Source organism: Pinus tabuliformis, chromosome 1_1, assembly GCF_031772625.1.
Source record: "Pinus tabuliformis cultivar Carrire ecotype Pingquan chromosome 1_1, CPIR1, whole genome shotgun sequence".
Classification (NCBI taxonomy): Eukaryota; Viridiplantae; Streptophyta; class Pinopsida; order Pinales; family Pinaceae; genus Pinus; species Pinus tabuliformis.
In genome coordinates, this window is record NC_142297.1 from 703,761,459 (window position 1) to 703,776,281 (window position 14,823).

Here is a 14,823-nt window from a genome sequence, read left to right on the forward strand (position 1 = left end):
TACCCACCAGCCTTCTACTTCATCTAATTCTTTCTCTCCTCCTTCCTCTTTGCGTGACGGAACTGGTAAAGTAAAAAACCAAGTTCCTAAGGAGAAGAAGGAAAAGAAGAAGAAAGAGAAGAAGAAGAAGGAGCCAAAAGCGACTGGGGGCAAACAAGTGTCGTATGATAAAAATCCACACACAGCACTGACTAGGCCTAAATCGCCATGTGTCATATGCAAGGGAGACCACTTCCACAGAGATTGTCCCTGCATCCCTCGGATACTAAGGGACTGGTCTCCCCGTTTGCACAATTCGGTGGCGTGAACCTCTGATAGCCATGTTGACAGCACACCGTCAACTAGTGAAAGTGAAGCCACAGGACAGAGAGGGAAAGCTAGATTTCCCTGCAAACTGTGTGAAGGCGACCATGCCATCCACTGTTGTCCCTTCTTAGACAAGGCTAAAAGAGTTTTGGAAGATCGCCCGATTTTACGAGCGCAACTTCCTCCTGGATATCAAAAACTCTTGCAAAGTCCTTCACTAGTTGAGAACCCGGCTGGCCCGCTCAGGTGGTGAGCCGAAGCACCTATCATTGAAGATGAACCGCCTGAATCCATACCTGACGAAAGTCAAAAGGTTGAGGCGGCAGTTGACCCGGTTTTGTCTTCAGAGGCTCTATCTTCGAATGATACCATCACAGAGGAGAATAAAGACGACACCGTCCAAATTCTCTTCATCAGCACAGACTCCGACGAACAAGGGGGAAATTTGCCCATTCCTTTATCGCAGGAAGGAACTTCGTCAGAGTCATACCCGGCCGTCTATTCGGTCCCACCACCAAGCAACCTAGTTGTATCCTTCGACTGGAACCAACTAGGCAAACCCCGGTTGCCAATAAACATACCATTTAGAATTATCGTCCAAATATACAGAATGGTAATGGCTGGCACCATCATTGATGAGGGGGCATCTGTGAGTATCCTTTCCTCTATTGCTTGGAAAGCACTTGGTTCGCCAGCGCTTTTGCCTGAGATGAGAAATCTGACAGGCTTCGATAAAGGAACCAGTCGACCTTTAGGGATCCTCCCCAATGTGCCCATAACATTGAAAGGGAAGACCGTTCAAATGAACGTGATGGTCGTTCAAGGACCCTTGGATTATAACCTACTCCTTGGACGAGACTATATATATTGCATGGGAGCCATCGTCTCCTCACTCTTTAGAGTAATGTGTTTTCCGCATGAAGGAAGAGTGGTCAAACTCGTGGACCAGCTTTCATTTCCTGGATCACGCATCGCAAATAGTCATATACCATCCCTAAATGGTCTCTTCACGCAAGAAATGTCTCAACCCACGGTCCGTCCTCCCGATGAGCGCGAGTGATTCGGAAGGATATGACTGGAACCCAGGGGACATGCATCCTGGTCTGCTTCGGCAGGAAAACTTTGGGTATAGGGTAGGTTTCCGCGGGAGAATATGACTAGTCCGTACCCCGTCCGGCATGGAAGAGGGGTTGTTCTAGAATAAGATTCTTTTGTCAAAGTTATGTGAGTTGACAGACGGAGTCTCTCACCTTTGTCTATTTCGGTAGACATCGCCGAAGAAGTGTTTTATTCGTGGCCGCGAATGGAGCAATCTTTGGTAACCTGAAAGAGGTAGGCCTTTCCTGCTTAAACAAATGTTTTGGCGGACAAAGTAAGGGTAACCTTGAAATCATATTTTATACCTGGGGGCATGCAAACCTTTTGGAGTGCAAGCAAGGGGCGGCTATTTATTTTTTTAATTTTTAGGACCTCTAACCCTTTAAACTCGTAGGATTAGTCGTTTCCGAACTTGCATAAAGAAAGGATTCCGGAGCAAAGCTTTGTAAGATGAAGCTCCATAAAAAATAGAATCTTAATGAGGCATTCTTATCATATGACTGGATTAATCGAGCAGTTTTAGCACACAATTCATGCTCGTTAAAAAATAAACGCAAGATCCGAGCAGTTTTATCGTATAGTTCATGCTCGTTAAAAAATAAACATAAGATCGAGCAAGTGTTTCAATCCGCGTTTAAGCTCGTTAAAAAATGAACTACCTGGTAAATAACTGCTGCGAATGTAAATTATCAGCCATTAAAGCCTTGGTCGTGTTTGCACTGTCACCTCCACTTTTCATTGGCCGATCATTCACCTCCATTTGATTGTTTACCCATTTTGAGGAATAGCTGCGAAGAGTGATTTCACTAGCCATCCTTGTGACACTGCCGTGATTGGAAAATTCCAACCTGTACCTGGAATCAGCTGCTAACCCATTTTATCACTCGTTCCTCAAAAAAAGAGTCTTCTTTAAGCTCTTTTCATCTGACTCGTAAAATATGAAAAGATTGCCGAGTCCTTGGCCTTCCAGCTCGTTAAAGGGACAGGAAGTGCTATCCCTCCTCTAGATTTTAATCTTTTTGGACCTGAGGGATTATTGCACAAAAAGATCGAGCGCTTGTTTTGTTCGGCTCGTTAAAAACTATCGAAAACTCATCCCTTCTGTATTGTTTTATACTTTTTCGGACTTAAGGGATTAGATGACGAAAAAGGAAACTTGGAGTTATCTTTACGTACCTTTTCAGACTCTCTAAAAATGAAAAGGACTGAGTTATCTTTGTCGTTAGACTCGTTAAAATCATTAAATAGCGACAAACTTGTCTTTAGACGAGAACGAGTTTCACTATTGCTAGGCTCATTAAAACATAGCGATGGGCTTGCCCGAAGGGCAAGTTATAGAACAAGCATATGTTATCCTCCTCAAGCTTGACAAAAATAAAGAGGTACTGGTCAGCAATGACTGAGGAAAAATTGGGAGAAACTCAAGAAAACTTTGATGGTAGCAGGTCGCTCTTGAACATGACACTTTTCCTCCGTACCACAATCGGGTTGGGTTGTTTCATTCACCGGTCACATCACCATGGTCTCGCCATACCATCCATATTTGGGGTAATGCTACCGATCCATCGCATAAGTGTCGCCAAATGTTCAAGAGAAGTCGTTCAGAGAAGTCAACCGTGTCCCATCCACTGCCGTACATTATCCTTCATCCTTTCATGACCGCCACCCTGAATCATATGTCACAGATCGTTTTCACCTCCATCAAAATCATTAGCTCCGTTCCGCGTCATTGATGTGGGATTCATTAAGGCCCTCCTTTGACGGATCACTTCTTGTCGACATCAGCTCATTATCCAAGAAGTGGATCTAGGAACAACCCCTTCAGTACTTTGAAGCTTGCATGCCTCAATGGCAAGTTTCTCACTTCCGGCGACAGGTATACATCAATGACCTTCGACCGAAAGATTTTGCGTGGTGTTCGACGCTGAGTCCTTTATTCACACCACATGAATTGTATTGTAGTACCTTGAGGGTCATTATCATTATCGGTGATTCCTCTCGCGCTTGTTAATGGTTTACCTCATTGACCGGTAATCAAGCGATGTCTTTCCATGTTCGACCTTAGAACATTTCTCACATGGATCGACTTGTACTTAGAGTGAAGATCGAACGAGTTTGAAGACCTCGGATCTAGTTTCATCCATCCGGGCTGTGATATATATTCAGGAAAGATAAAGACATTGACATGTACATCATTGCAGCAGATAATTATCCTACCCAAAGGATGATAATTTCATCAAAATTATCAGTCTACCATCAGACGATTGTCTGTTATATGTACAGAAAAATGAATTTATAAAGCTGAGCATGGGAATGCCCACCTCAGCTAAATCATGAAAGCAGTATGAAAAATAATGTATTGTATTGTATCTTATTACAGGTCTCCTCCCAGCATTGGATGAACTTCGGATCCTCCTGATAAAGCATTTCACCCGATAAACGGCCTCATACTTTAGGGGGCAACTGTTATAGACATTTTTGTGCCTTACAACATTGAGCATGAAATGTCCATAATCTAAGGGATCCAAAGTCCCTAAACATGTTGTTCCTACCCCTAGAGGAACAAGGCTAACAAACCACAGCAATTCACAGAAGTTCTCCACCAGAAACTGCTCAAAAACAAGTCAATTCAAGATCAATTCAAGAGCTCCACTGGCTGTCTGCACTGAAATGCAAAGCCTGAACTGGCTACCTGCACTGCAATGCAGGTAGAACACTACCCAGGTGCGCTGAACGAGAGTTGACAAGTGGCAAGTTCATTCAACAAGGTGTCAAGACCCAGGAAGCTTCCAAAATCTTCCTCAATGACACTTGCCTCAGTGAATTCGACTGGTGATGAGTAAGAGGCTCTCAATCTCCAAGTGGAAGCAAGAACCTCCAAGTGGAATCAAGAACTGACAGAGGGAGAGGACACTAGTCAGATCTCAAGCTGACTCATCCTCTCTCCAAACATCTATATATGGATCTCTCCTCCATGAGATCTAGAGGCTGGAATTTTGTTATTGCAAAGAATTGCTGTTGGTTTGAGATTGGAATCATTGGGTGCTTAATGCTTTGAAGGGAGGTGAAGATAGGAATTCCATTTGCTGGGAAGGAGATGCTGGATTGGAGCCCTCTGGGTTGTATCTCTTCCTGAACCTTGTTATTCATCAATAAAGCTATCTTGGTTTCTCCTATATACTGATGTATCTTTGATGTATGATTGCATTAGTATGTTTAGTTTGTTTCTAATCCTGAACTAGTTATGAATATGAATCCATGTCTTGTGTAGTGTTCTCTTCTTGTGATCTTGCAGAGACCTGTTGAAGCTGGGCGAGCGAGAAGGCAAGTAGCTGAGAACTCTCTAAGAGAAGAGAAACCGGATCGAGGGACAAACGGAAGACACCGGTTAGTCCATCCATCTCTCTTCATTCTAATTCATAAAGGAAGAATACTAGAATAGCTATCTCTCTTTGTTGCTAAGGCACTGTCACACCTTAGGTGGATAGGATCGTCCTGCATAGGCATTTTTCCCCACAACAATATGAAGAAGAAAAATATTCAAGAAGTGAAAGATCACATCGAGCATCAACAACAAGTTCTCCAACTTTTAAAGGATAACGCCCCTTTGGTGCAGAATCAAATGAAACAATAGGAAAATCAACATCACAGTGAAAGAAGTTTTGATGTAGGCGATTGGGTGTTTTTACGGCTACATCTCAAGCAAGCTATTTATGAGAAGGAAATGTTGGCAATACTACATGCACTTAAGAAATGGCGACCTTACCTAATGGGAAGACACTTCAAGGTAAAAATGGATCATGATAGTCTCAAATACTTTTTAGAACAAAGATTATCTTTAGAAGAACAGAAAAAATGGGTCAAAAATATGTTGGGTTATGACTTTGAAATCATCTACAAAAAAGGGAAGAAAAATGTTTTTGCACATGCACTCTCAAGAAAGGATGAGGATGTGGAATCATTATTTTGTGTAATTCTATTATCCAACCAGATTGGATAAACGAAGCAAGGGATGAATGGAAAAAGGATGAAGAAGTTTAGCCACTCATTCAAAAGTTGCAGAAGATCACAGTTCAAACAATATTGCTAGAACTTGACGAGGAAGGAAAAATCATATTGGAACCTGGAGTAGTCACATAAACAAGAACCTGACAGCTACGAAATCGATCAATTTCAGAGTATCTCATCAAGTGGGAGAACTTACCCACTAAAGATTCCACATGGGAGGACAAGAATTTTATACAGAAGCATCAAGAACTACTCAAGTGTTGAGGACAACACTTTTTGAAGGAGATGGGAATGTTAGTTCCCTATACTACTAGTGTAACCCCTTATTGTTATTAGTACAACCCCCTTATTATATTGTTGTGCCCATGTAATCCCCATATTATTATTATTGTGCTCCATAGAATCCCACTATTGTTATTATTGTGTCCTTACATTATTATTGTTATGTCAGCTCTAATTATATTATGACCCCTTAGACTCCTATATATAGAAAGGAGGTCTTGTCATTTGTATCATCCAAGAATTATTCCTTTGTGCAATGTAAAGGAGGTTGCCCCCTCAAAGAGGCTTATTTCTAAGGAGTTTATCTATCTTTTCTATCTTTTTGTGAGCTAGTTTCATAAAATAATGTCTCAAATCACGAAATCAATGGAGAAATTGTTTGTGTGTCACCTAATTAGGGATGTTATGGAAAAAATTCATGTCATGGATTTTCCAGATCATCTTTTTTTCCTCCGGAAATTGAGCCTGAAGTTTGTTACTTGATTTTTCATGGAAAAAATTGTATGAATTTTGTTAATGAATTTGTGCCTTAAGGATTCAACCTAAGCATGAATTAGGTAACATAAATCCATGTTAGAATCCCTAGGAACAAAACCCATGCTCTGGAATTTATCCCTAAGATGATATGCCAACCATGGAGGTCGACTACATTAGATACATAGAAGCCATAGGAACATCAATAGTAAAACCATCATTAATAAAACCAACAATAATTCTTTCTAATTCATTCATAGCCTTATTGTGGCACATTCATGAAGAAACACAACAAAACAAGTAACAGAAAGGAAAATAATTGCAAGAAAATGACTGGAAATGGTTGTTTATAATGGTGAAAAAGGTGACAATTTAGCGACTCAACATCTCCCCCACACCTACACTTTTTCATGTCCTCATGCAAACAAGATAGAGTTTACAAGATAGGGTTTCATAACTTTTCAAATGCACCCAACCTGCATGGTTGTACCAAGCATCTCATTAACAAGTATAGTGGAATGTAATTTTCCATCCTCACTATATTTTGGTCAATTTCATGAACACCATATCCGATGGAAATCTCACCATTTTTCATTCTTTCCCTGGCAGATATTTCCTTTCATGTTCCTTTAGGACTTTCAATTAGGCATAAGTGCATCAAACTCTCCTACTTATTGCAAAAATGATCATTATGATGCAACTAAATACCTTTGCCAATATGTTTCCCTTTACCTTGAATTATTTTCTTATTGATTTTCCTTTTTCCTTCCATGAATGATTCCATCGAAATAATACTAATGATCTTAGTCATTTCTTATTCCCATAATAGGTTCTTGTCGAGAAACTTTCCCATTCATATCCAATGTTGGTTCTTGTGTGTCATCATTGATTCATTGTGTGTTGTGTTCAACACTAGTTCTTGTGTAGCATTGTTGATGTTGTTTTGGGAATTGTTTGCATTGGTAGACATTTTTTTGTTGTCAAAATTGTATTTCTCATAAAAAGAACTTAAAGCACATGCCTTGATTAACCAATCATGAACACAAAAAAGTAATCTAACTTATTATATTTCAATCTAAAGTTACCTAGATTAAATTATCAGTCTTATGTTTAATTCCCACAACCAACATACCTTCAAAAGTTGCCTTTTAAAAATTCAGGTGGAGTTGTGAAATTTATTCATCTCCGCTTCATGCTTCCCTCCTCCAAGTTTTGCAAGAATATGACGCATGGTTTGCAAGATATCTTTGAGTCAATTTCCTCATAATGAGAAATTACCAAAAGTCTTTTTCTTTTCCTTGATAACTTGTGCTAGAACTCGAGCTTGTTTCTAATTTTCTTCAACACACCACAATCCATATTTTGCAAGAACTCTCCCCCGTTCTTGCACTTTTTCATGTTCTCATGCAAACGAGGTGGAGTTTTCAACATGAGAGTCAAGTAACCTTGACTTACTTGTGTTCCATATTCCCTCTCTGGCACATGTTCATACTTCCATCATTTCCAATCTTCCACATAAATGGCAATATGAAAATGATAAAATCATGTACATGTTAGAATGTTTCCACCAAAGGTTCCCCAAGTACTAGCTCCAATTGCTTTCCCCGGTATTTTTCTCATGATGGCGTAGAAGGATGTTTTGATAACTGACAAGCTTGACCACATAACAATTTATATAACATTTACATTGTGAATTTTTTCTCAAAGGTTTTCTATTGTAACTATTGTCAAATTTCACATAGTCCCCTCTACACAAGTTAGCCTAAGAAAAAACATTGTACATATATATTTTAAATAGTGATTAAATTTTCATTCCCTCATAACTCTTTCTTTCAAAACAATGAGTTGATCTTACCACCAAACATTGCAGCCTCAAAGGTATCAATCCTTCCCTAAATAAAGGAAGAGAATAAGTGCTTTCCTAGCTCGTCGACATGAAGTTTATTCATTTAGCTTTAACATTTCTCAACAAATTTTACAACACTAATAATCACTTCATATGTATCAATTCTAATGCCAAAAAAACTTGAATAAGTGATGTAGACCAATGGGTTAAGGGAATCGTAAAAGATGAGGGTTGAAACATATTTGAAAGGGAGAGACAATATGAAGAAAAATATAATGCCAAGCTTACAATAGTATTTATCATTATTCCCTAAATTTCCAACAAATTAAAATGTTTCAAGTTGGTTTTTACCTCAAGTTTTACTTCCTGAAGTTACCAAGCCTGTTGATGAGGAGCACTACTTATAAGACTTGTGTGCCATTGAGCTAATCCAAAACTAAGTGTTGATGTATTTGAACTTCTTTATTGAAAGGACAATTACTACTAAGTACTAAGTTGGATTTGAGACCAAAATGATGAGGGATAACGATAAATATTGTTTTGCATGGAAGAATTGAAGAGGCACAATGTTGTTCATCCTTTAACAACACCTATAAATGATGCAGTAACAACACTTACAGAGTAACATCATTTGAAAGGTCAAAAAATCTACAAAGTAACAATACCCACAAATGGTTGTTGAAGTTTCTGAGAAGATGAAGGTTATACTTGTTGCTTCCCTAGCTATCCATCCATCGATATGCCCTTCTTATTTGCAAAACTAAAAGGTTGCAACTATTGTTGAGTAATTTTATAGGACCAACAACATGAGATAGAAATTATTGATAACGTTGCCAACCAGTAACTTAGTTTTCAAACAAAGTCCTTCTTTAACTACGCTAGCGTCTTGGTTTTCACAATTAGACTTATTTTTATCTTTACTGTTTTATTTATTTATTTATCTATACTACCCAACTCTACTTGAAAGAGAAAACATCTTTTCAAGTGCAAGAATATTTTCAATGAACCCATGTGCATAAATAATTAAAAATATACTCATATTCAAATTTGGAAGATATGATTTGATGAATACCAAAATAAGAAGGGGCGGCAAGAGTGGAAGGGGTCATCATTTCCCCAGTTAAAAAGAAAAAATCGGGTTTTATTGGGGATTAAGAACTGCCACTAAGAATAAAGTGGAACAATTGACACTGTGGATGTGGATGAAGCTGGAAATTTAAAAAAGTATCAAGTAGGTTAAGGTGATTGGGGATTCATGTCTACCATACATCCAAGGAGTCACTGATAAGTTAGCTAAACTTCTCAAAAGGAAAGACATATTTTTGAAATATGGCAATAAGAATATTCCAATTTAATTTGTCCTTGAATTAAATTGTGGATTAAAATCGAATTTATTCTTAGCAACTACTTGGAAATAATTAATTAATTTATTTTAAATTAATTAGTCGGAGAAATTCAAGTTAGAAGTCTTTCTGAAGTCATGCAAGAGTTATCCCTTAAATTAAGGAGATAAGATTGAGTTATATTTGAGTTGTAATTAGTTAACTGAGTTTACTAAGTTAAGTCTAGTTAAATTAGTTCCAAACTATTTTAGGAATTAATAGTGAGTTAACAGTCAGTTGATGCATTAATGCACTCAACTAGTGCTACTCTAGTTAACTGAAGGTTCCCTCATCAGAAACTCATGCATGTTTATTCTGAGAAAGACCCAGTTGAGATTAAAGTTCAAGGACAGTATACTATTAGTTGCATGTGTTTTCTCATGGAGAAAACTCATGCATGTAGTCAAGGATTTATCCTTGATGATTGCGCAGTTTTGAAGGAGGTTTTCCACTTAGTTGAAGGTGAATCATCCACAAGGAACAACGCAAGGAAATAGGAGCTTGGAGGGTAGAGAGGAAGGCTGGAGAGAAGCCAATATTGCCTGTGAGCATCTGTGAGGATTGTATTGAGAGCTGGTTAGCTGTGAGAGCTAAGGCTTTGTATAATTCCTATGTATTTCCACCATGTATGATAATACAATAGTGTGGGGTTTTTATCTAAGGCTTTCCCCAAAGTATTTTCATGTGTATTGTGCGATTGATTCTTCTTCTTCTTCTGGTTATATTGTTCAGCTCAATCTTTAAGCTTCCATAAATTGATAGTAGAAGTAGGTTATAGTATTCTGCTTTGATTTATATTGCATTATCAGGTTAACCTACACCTATTTTCTACACATATATACCTCATTCAAGCCCTTGAAAACCATAAGACAAAGGATGAGATCAGTAAAAGATAGTATGGATCACCTCCAACAAAAGGGAGTCTATAAGATTGTATGTTCTTGTGGAGAATGTTACATTGGAGAGACTGGAAGATCCTTTAGAATCAGACTCAAATAGAATGGCACTGACATAAAAAATGTTTGAACTCGTTCTTCAACTCTTGCAAGATACTCATCCAAAACACGTCACCATATTTTCCTAGAAGACACCAACGTAATCTCCAAGGAAAAACATCAATATATATGAAAAATATGAGAAGCCCTCGAAATTATAAAACACCCTCACAATATCAATAGGGATGGAGGTTTGGAAGTAAGCAAGAGTTGGATCCCTCTACTTACTCAAGACCTCTATCCTTGCAATCTTGACTAACCAATGTCCCTTACCTTCATCCTACCGTTTTCCCCTTTTGGAATTTTCTCCCTCTCCTCTCCCTCATATTCATTTTCGCCTCTCAACCTATCACTACATTTCCCTTCTCCTTTTCCACCCTTACCTTTCTTGATAATTCCTAGAATATTCTAATAACTATAACATATATATATAAATAACATATATCATATAATAAAACAAATATATTATATAATAATAAAAAAAAAACAAAATATATATATTATATAAAAAACACAATATTACAATTAATAATCACTCAATAATATTAATAAATAACTAAATAACTTCATCCATTTAAATTAATATTAATAAAAATCATAAATTATTATTAAATAACAAATTCTAAAAATAATATTTACTAGCTTTATTAATAATTTAGAACTAACACACTTTAGGAAATAATTCTCTAATATTAAATAAAAATTTCTATAATTTTATTAAATAAAATTTTAATAATACATTAACTCTATTAATTTTAGGGTTGGTTGGTTGAATTCTTATCATTTCATTTCCTTCCTCCCATATTTATTCCCAATCTTTCTCACTCTTCTCTATGGATTTTTATCCTGAAGATGAGTTTTGGTATAGACTCAAAACATCGACATAAAAATGAAAATTGTGGAGTTAATTCCAAAACAACATTCTCAAGATTCATGTGTAGTTATCAATCAACTATTTAAACTCTAGTCTAGTGCCTTTTCTCTCATGATTTTTGGTCGTGAATCAAGTTATGTCTTACATGCTTTGATAAGGTGGAGGAATTCCATATTTTAAGGGGACAAATCTCCTTGGATGATACCCAAGGCAATGTAGGAGTAGGGTTACAAGAAGGAGTTTTAAAGAGGGGTGCCACCACCTCCCACTACCCCATTCCATAATAAATCTAGTAAGCATGCCTTCTAAATTCTCTGCTAGAATGAATACTTTTGTGGGGTTTCTTAGTCCCCATCTAGAAGCACAATACCATAAAACAGATTTCTTAAAAATCCTAAACATGTTCTCATTCTATCATTCCAATTTATTCTTTGAAATGGGAATACGTAGGGAATACTTAGAATAATTTTTCATTAGTAATATGAATGATAATGTAAAAAGGATTCATACTAAAAGAATACTATACTGATAATCTTAGAAGTCCAATTTGATCATGATTTGAACAATGAAAAAGTTAAAACAATTGAGTATTACATAACGAGAATGAAATGCCCACCCAAAAATTTTGTGCTTTATCCATATAGATAAATGAATATCAAGAAAAATATAGTCATCATGAAGCAATATCATTACCAAAGGATAGTTCTTATACAAATGATACGATGATCACTACAAATCCATATATGATCATAGTATGGAATGGATCAATTAATATATATTAAATTATTGACTAGGAGATACAAATACATCATATTAACATGAATGATTGAGGATTTCCTAAAATGGGAGGAATTGGATAAAATGTCCTTTTGTCTTTCCTGGGGGGATTGAATGATTACCTTATTTATTATCTATTTAATTCTGAAATATTGAAATGTTTGTACCCAAACAAAAAGGATTCATTAAGAATTTTGTATTCCCTAATTTTGTTAATTAGAACCAAGAGGTCTCATAAGAATGATGGTCGAGAAATTCAAGGCATAGCACTGAAATCACTATGTTGGCTTCTACTTACTGAGGGTTCGGCTCACTCTCTTTCTGTATATTGGCACTACTATTTTCTTCTCATCCATTCTTTTTTCAATCTATTGAATTCCAATAAGACAATTTCCTAATTTCAATATCAATATCCCTCTATTTATAATAGAGAAAAAAGAATGAACATTGGTTCATATTATGGGAAGGGTAAAGGTTATTTTAAGAAGCAATAAAAGAAAAGTGTCACATAAAACATGTAATATATGAAAGGAATATAAAATTTCCCCTTCCGAGAGGGGGAAAAGAAGGTAGAGGAACATAATTTCCCGATGCCCAACAACCAACCCCTCCTTTTCATTCATTCTTGAATCAAGATTGAAGAGAATAATACTCTATGATCAACACTTCATTAATCTTCAAACTACTCCATTTACTATCTATTATTTAATTGATGAATCCTTTATATTGTACAATGTAAATAATGAAAAGTAAAATGATTTGGAAATTTATTTCTCTGGAATAGATCTATATTCTTATTAATGATTGATCTCAATATTTTTTCATCTCTTATAGTAATCACATGTTGAGATTTTCAAGGTAACTTGGTATATCTTCCATATGGTCATTGACCTGAATATGTCCATAGTTAATTAATTATCTAGTTATAGGAATGATGACAACCATACCTAATTAAAAAATAATATTATTCAAATGCATTTCAAGTAATTGCAATAGGACTTAACCCTTTGATCATTTGTCTCTTCTAGAAATATGAACATATTTCAACAATTATCACTCAATTAGTCTGTAATGAAAAAATAATTTCTATTTTTATTATGGTTGGATACAATATTGAGAGATTTTCCTTGAAGAATATCGGTTCATAGAATCCTTTTCATTTCTAGGTATTTTACTAGTGAGCTATGTTAATGTTTTCAAATGACATATTTTTTTTTAAATGAGACCCCCAATAATGGGACATATAAACTCCTTATTTAATTAAAAAATAGTGATGAAAAGAAGAAAGAATAGTATAACCCATATGAAAACTATTGAAAATTTTTTATATGGAAAACAAAGATATTTCTTCAATTTGTTATAGATCATAATAGATCCAATCATTTTATTCATTATGTTCCTAGTTGGGAGTAAGTGATCATGGCATGATGGAACCGACAAATGATCCTAAGAGTATTATCCATTCCATCTTCACCCTATGGATTATGGGAATGAGAGGAACAAAAAAAGCAGACTATCGAGATCAAATCAATGACCATCACATTACAAGTGTGATTCCCTAACCTCTAAGGTAAATACAATTAATGGAATATAACTCCTTATTTGATTGGTGTGAGATCCATAGGTTATTTTGTAGTCCTAGCTATTATAGCGTGAATCAAATTTAATGACATAATCTAGTTTACAATTACAACAGAACATTGCTTGGATGTAGATTCCTTTAAGGGAAATAAAAGGGAAGTTAGGGTCAATTGATATGGATCATTTTACTCACCCTCCAAACCAACTACGGGAGGATAATAAAATTGCATTTCAAATGAGAAATAATATAATGATTTTTATTCATATTCAATTGGGATAGGTGTAAGTATGATGAGAGAAGGGAAGTAGAGGTGGATATTTCTCCCACCCAATATTGAGTAAATATCCATTGAGAAACATTAATGGATATCACATAATAGGATTACATCAAGGTATGATATTTTTCTTTGAGAATGGTATATGGTGGAATTGGTAGACGCTACAAGTCGATCGAATTGAACCTTGGGATGGAAACATACCAAGTGATAACTTACAAATCAAGGGAACCCTAGGATATTTTTAATGGGTATTCCTGAGCCAAATCTAGTTCATGGAGACAATGCTTCTTTTCCTAAGATACAAAGGGGATAGGTGCATAGACTCAATGGAATCTATTTTAAGGAATCAATCTCATTTGGTCCAATGTTGTATTTATAGAACACTCTATTTACACCTCAAAGGTTGAAATTTTATATAATGTTAGATGAAACTGGTGATTAAGACTTGAATCGTTCCAAGAATTTTATTGATAGGATAGATTTCAATGAGTTGAAATACTGATTTGACATTAAGTAATCCAATTATAAATGTATCCACTATAGATAGAGAATTATATCAATTTTTGGAATAAATAGTTGGGCGCAATAAGGGTAGAGCACAATTCTACGTGTTAATGTCAACAACAATGCAAGTTGCAGTAGCAGCAAATTCATTGGCTTTATAGATTGTGAGGGTTAAGTACCTCTATCCCCACATAGGTTCATTCCAAAATGGACCAATTTATTTTCTCCAATTCTATTAGTTACAATCCATTCTCAGTTATGCATTCTTTTACCTGGCTATTTTTTCATGAAAATAAGAAATTAGAATATGGATCTTTTGATCCATCTTATGACAAGTTGAGTTGGCTAGTTGATCAATTGATCATATGATCAATTCATTTTGTGATGCATGATCTACAATGATTAGATAATTTGGAAT